This window comes from Antrostomus carolinensis, unplaced genomic scaffold (assembly GCF_000700745.2).
Source record: "Antrostomus carolinensis isolate BGI_N321 unplaced genomic scaffold, ASM70074v2 scaffold1700, whole genome shotgun sequence".
In the NCBI taxonomy this organism is placed as follows: Eukaryota; Metazoa; Chordata; class Aves; order Caprimulgiformes; family Caprimulgidae; genus Antrostomus; species Antrostomus carolinensis.
This window is the reverse complement of record NW_010286242.1, coordinates 38,559-44,786: the sequence shown is the minus strand read 5'-3', so window position 1 is coordinate 44,786 and position 6,228 is coordinate 38,559. Positions and strand designations below refer to the sequence as shown.

The 6,228-nt window shown below is 38.9% G+C and overlaps 1 protein-coding gene across 1 annotated transcript in view; it reads right to left on the bottom strand.

The window, feature by feature from the left end:
- RIMBP2 (RIMS binding protein 2) overlaps positions 1 to 5,827 on the bottom strand; it is a 126,614-nt gene extending 120,787 nt beyond the window's left edge. The window contains exon 1 of the mRNA XM_010175304.1: positions 5,737 to 5,827. The gene's annotated coding sequence lies outside the window, so the exon portion shown is untranslated. The remainder of the gene's footprint in view (positions 1 to 5,736) is intronic.
- Positions 5,828 to 6,228: the final 401 nt, after the last annotated feature.

Below are 6,228 nucleotides of genomic sequence, written 5' to 3'. Positions count from 1 at the left end.
CCACAACAGAGACCCAAAATTTAATCCAGTTGTTTCTAGTTTCTAACTGCAACTTTCGTTGCAAGGCTACAGCAGCTCATTACCACTAAGCCTTCCCAGCAGATGAAGAAACTGAGGCAGAAAGATCTCTTCTGATTTACTTGAGAACACACAGCATGTCAAATGTCAGAGCCACAAACAAGACACAGCCTCCAAGGCCCATATCCCAGCCAGGAAAACAAAATGAGGCTTACTTTCTTCAGGGGACAGAGCTGGTCCATCAGCAATGGAGTGTTTAAGCTGCATTGGATAGCATATGTTGTAGGCAACAAAAAAGGGAAACTGCACGTGAAGTAGGACGAAAAAGATGGTGCTGGTTCATAAAAAGCAAGAGGGGCTATTATTCTATGAGTGTATACATTGCTGCCACTTATAAAATTGCTCCTTTTGCAAAACAGTAAGCTAATGAATTACCATGCATTAAAAACTGATCATCCCTACATAGCATTTCTTTAAACTTCTGTATTGATTTACATTTTCATTTTGCATAATGCACCAGAGCCCAATTAAGATCCGTAGGAGGTGAAGGAGTGGGGGGACAGACTGAGAGGTTTTCTATGTTTGTTCTGAACTCTGGTCACTTCAAAACTAAAATGAACAAACCTATCAGGAAAACAGAAGGGATCCTCACATCCTGCATTTAATATTCATTTGATCATTACCTGGCATGTCACAGTGTTTAAATCTAACCCCTCCCTTCTTTTACCCTGCAGGAAAGGCAGACAGTGCAGATTGCAAAGCATTTCAGAGAAATAAGACAATTGGCCTGACAAATAAGAGCACAAATCTTGTGCCAGAACAAACCATCCACAAGATTTCTACAGTCATTGTATATAAAAAAATCTGATCGGACTGTTTGCTTCAGACAGAGCCTTATGTCAGGCCCAGTATGACACAAGCACATTTTCCCAAACTACTTAAAGGTTATGTAATAGAGATCTGCAGAGCATTAGCAGTCACATGACTCGTCCCACTAAGATTTCAAACTGCCACCTACAAAATTTAATTAGCAAGCAGTAAACAAGAGAGAAAGGAAGAAATATTCTCCTGGAATAGACAGAGAATATTCTTGATGCTTTAAACTATATGCAGAATAGAGGGCAGGGAAGTGGAAAGAGCAGAAATGAGGATTTAACCAATAGGTAAAACTGTGACTGTCACAGAAGAGGGGAAATGCAGTAAACAGGGGACAGATTCAGCCACGTACTGCTCGTTACAGTGACAACTGAGAGCTTCATCCAGCTGAATTCTAAGCAACAGCAACTCTATCTATCTTCAGTAAGACTTTAGCCCATTAGCACACTCCCAGAGATACTGTGCTGAGCTACCCCTCCTGGTGTAAACTGGCACAGATCTATAAAAGTCCCTGTTGATTAATATCAGAGAATATTTCAAGCAAGTTGAACAATGGACTTACTAAAGATGCACTTTCCATGTCAGTGAAAAGGCACCATGATATTCCATATAGAAGTAACAAGTAACATTTTTCAAGTATAAAAAGGAGGTACAGAAATATTAAGCAGGAGCTGAAATGGTGAAGCCACAGAATAAATTCCTGATTCTGGGAGAAATTTAGTTGCAATTTAGGATTTTTCTAAGCCAACTCTAAACAAGTTAACCTGGCTCAAAAAGGGCTTATTTTCCTTCCAAGATTGGTGAGAGGAGGTATTATTGTAATTTTTTTCCTCCACACATTCAATGTAAAAATTTAATTGAAGCTGTCTGTAAAAAAATATTTATGCTCCTCAGGGGGAAAAAAAAATAAAAAAATCAGTCTAGTGCCAGTGGAGGTGGGCATGGAAGGAAAGGGGTGTATGTATGGAAGACAGTTTCTAATAGTCATTAGATGGGAATAGAAAAGAGAGACTGTGCCATACTATTATATTTGCAATACCTTCCCCTTGATTCTTTATGGTAAAATTGTGCACCGCTGCTGCATGCTGATGAACATAAAACATTTGGCATATTAATACTTATTGCCTTAGAAACCAAGCGTTATACTGTTTGTAATACAAAACAGATAAAACTTTATGACAATTTAAAATAATTTAAAAATTGGCCCTGTGGTTGCACTTCCTCTGTGCTGACTTTTGCACTGTAAATGTTTCTACCAAACCACCACCACCATCAGGGAAACTAGGCTCTTCAGTCCAAACCGAACATACCCGTGAGCACAACAGAAAGTTTAACAAATCAAATGTTATTCCAAAAAGCTTGGAATCACTTCAGATTCTTCTGACACTTGGAAATTTTTTTCTATAGATCAACAACATACAATGCAGACTGTCAAGTGATTTATAAGTAGCATCTAGAAACCTCCATGGGGATTTAGCATCCTGATGAAGAAGACTGTCTTTGGTTTGAAGATCTCATTTTCTAAGCAGATAAAATAAGTAGAATGTAATGGAAAGGGTTCATTATTATTCCCAATTACAGAAAGAGAACAGAGCCCAAGAGATACTAAGTGATTTGCCCAGGGCCATTCACAGAATCTGTGGCAGAGCTGGAAGTCACACTCTGATTTCCTTATTAAGTGCCACATCACAAGCTGAAGTGTTGAGCCACAAGCCTATAAGCCACTCTAATTTCCTCACCAAAATGCCAACCACAGGTGGCTTTATAATCATACTTTACATAATGAACATGACTCCAACATGTTATTTAACAGGATGGTTACAGTTAGCAAAGAAACCCTCAACGACCACATTCAAACTTCAGTGTCAACCAGCTGCTCCAGAAGACCATTAACTGTTCTGCCAGGGGAATGTTATCATTGCTATTTTCCAAGAGCTCACTCTGTGCAAACAAATCTGACAAAAGCCTTCATTTTCACTGGTGAACAGAAACTGGTTTCATGACACACTGCTTTAGAAATTACATTTTTCCAGCACTGTGACAACATAACATTCCAATTCTATTTTTAATCATGAAATTGGTATATATTTTTCAATTCTAATGGCAATGGGTAAATGCTACTGTCAGCAATGCTTCATGACAATTCTTATCTGTGGTGGACAGTCAGCATAGAACACAACATCTGACATATTTTCTAGTAGTGATGAGGGCCTATAACAATTTCAATTACATTAAAAACAACCTTGACTCTCAAACCATACTTCATTCAATATAAATATTGAAAGGACAGGACAGTGATGCATGACCATCTAGTTTCTTATTTCAGAATAAAGGCAGCGTGATTTTGAACATTTAATTTTGATAGGTGGTGGGGCATTTGACACACATAAAGGAAAACCCTGCATACCAGAGGATACTAATTATCCAGTAATCGCAGGCATCTGATTTCTACTCCTCTCAAGCCAGAAGGGCTCAGAGTTTTGTCATAAGCTATTACCAGAATGAACACTGTTGTGCTTACACATTCATTTCATACTCAATATCACACACCTATCTAAACTACCATCAGTATGCACATCTAACACATATCTAAAAGAGAATGTGATTACATTCAAAGAGATACATATTTTGTATATATGCAAAAGTAAATACCTAGCTTGTGTCAGTATGAGATTGGCCACACACAGAGATGCTTAAGGTTTCTGAGCTTGTAATTGTCAGTTAACTACTAAAGAAGCATGTGTCAGCTATTCAGATCATTTTCATGCAGAAATCTGTGGCACTGCACTGTCCCATATTTTGCTCCAGCTCACTTTTCCTACCTCTAAAAAACCATTTGCCATTTTAAAGCTGTAATTTGGTTATAATTCTAGAAAATTCAACACATTAAATTTCTCAAAAAGGTGCTCCAGGTACTCCCAGATATATGAAGTTGTATTTAATAACACTGCACCTCTGTTGAGTGCCTCTAATATACAGTCATGCTGTATGTTAGCAGGCTGGGACCCATTGAGATATAAAGCAATGAAAAGTCAGGGTTGCTCTCTAGTCTGCAGGCAGCATGACCACTTCACTGGTTTTATTTAGAGTAGGTCTTTTTCCTATTAAAAAGCAAGCAGCATGCACAAAGCCACTGTTCAGGACCACCAGATCTCTTGAACAAAAATAAGTCACCTAAAAAAGATACAATACCCTCCTTTAAGGTACTAGAAGTAATGCATATGTATGTCACAGGATGGTCTACAGTGGTGAATCCTGGCTGACATCTGTAATATTTGATCTGAATTGCCTTCCTCATTTGCCAGCTGGGTAGACTTGAAAGCCCTCCTCTAATAAAAATGTAACACCTCCTGATCAAAAAAGCTGAAATATAAAGTGACTACAGTCATTTTCTTATCAGTTCATGTATACTGCTATTTTTTATTGTATTGAACTTAAGGAGGTGCTTTAATTTCCACTGTACTGCTTGGCCTGTGTTTTAATATTTCATGCAGTTTTCTTAAGGCAGCTCTTGTATCTTGCTAAGCAATAGCCCTTATTTATATTTTGATGATGGCAATCGTAGTCTTCTTTCCCTGTCTCAGCATACTTGGTGCAATTCTTAAAGTTAAGATCAAAAGCTTTGATTTTAGGCATTTCTTCAAAATATACCCAGTCACTTAAGGAGCAGACTGTATTTACCAGATGCAGTGACAAGGCTCATTAATAAGTTATACTGCTGACTTATTTTATATATAAACTCTGCATCACTACTTGCACTGGACAAAAAAGCCCAGTCAGTGTTTTACCACTAAAATAACAGACAGCAGTAGCTTCAAAAGAAAAAACAAACCCTTAATAGGCACTTACATTTTCCTCAGTTAAAATTGTACTAAGACCATGTACAACTGTAATGTCGACCATAACATCTCACATCCCTCTTGGAGAGGCACACGTTCTCAGCCCAACGCTATAGGCAACAGCCAATTTTGAAAAGAGGTTAATAAAAAAACCCTGCAGTATCCCCTATAATACAGAGCACAGCATATTGGTATGTGCTAACTAATTAACTGGTATTTATATGCCTATGCTATCATAAAATGTTATTATTTTGTTCTACATACTGATATACATAACATACTTCCCACACACACTGCTATGTATAGTGTGTCCAGATATATATACATATATAGCTGCAGAAGATCTCTCCCTTCTACCAAAAAAGGATGAGAGATTTACTTGCAATTGGTCTAATTTAGCATTAGATGCCAGACAAATGTCACATAAAATTTCATTAAGAATATCTGTCTGGAAGAGTAGTCACATTGATGACTTTGCCATGACATGACAATATACATCTGCAAAGCAAACAGACACTGTGAACATGCACCATGCTTGGGGAGGGGGAGGGAGCTGCTAGCCAGTATGATTACTAACTTTGCCCACAGACACCAATACAGAAAAGAAACATGGCATCATCAAACCTGTCAATATAGTATTTACCTTATTGGAAACCTTAAAAGTGACTGGAAAATGACATCAGATTAAACATCAATAGGAGGGAGGATGGAATAATCTAGCAAGAGTTTAATCCCTTTACCTAGTGCTCGTGCATGATACTAACACATTTTATTATTCTAAGCAGCACCTAGAAGAAAAGATCCAGTGAAGGGCATCATCAAATTGCTGCAGAATAATAAAGTTTTTCTGCCTCTGATAAGAGTTACTGCTACATTACTGCTAACGAAAAAGATGATTCTCACACACACACCCCTACAAATCTTCAGCCCTCCCACCCTCATTTGGCCCGTAAAGCATTTAACAGAAATAGCTATTTTTAGAAAGGGTGAAATCTCAGCATACCTTCAAATCAAGTGCTTCCGATGTTGAGCAAGATCATTGCCGAGAGAGAACTGCAGTCTACTGTGTCAAATTACAGCCTTGGAGAGAAAGGCGGCAGCGTCGGCAGCAGCGGCATTGGTGTGTTTGCACTGCTAGTATTCAGGCTAGAAATGATTCATTAGTCGTCTGCAGGGAGGCAGGGTGAAAAAGAGAGAGCAAGCATCATCGGCCATGCAGCAGCTGCCAGAGCCTATGAAACAGCAGTGCTCAGACACACATACGCACACAAAGATGGCTTTCCCTATTTGCCAGTTTCTCTTTCACATAGTATTAACCCTGACACGGCAGCAGGGAGCAGGGACAGGAGCTAACAAGCAGCAAGTGGGATCGCAGCGAGGGTGTGTTTCCATGCGGGGGGGCAGAGGGGAAGGCGGGTGTAGGGAGATTTTATTTTACCTCCAAGTAATGCTATCACAGGATCTTCTCAGTAGGTCATCTGTGGCCTACTGGCAC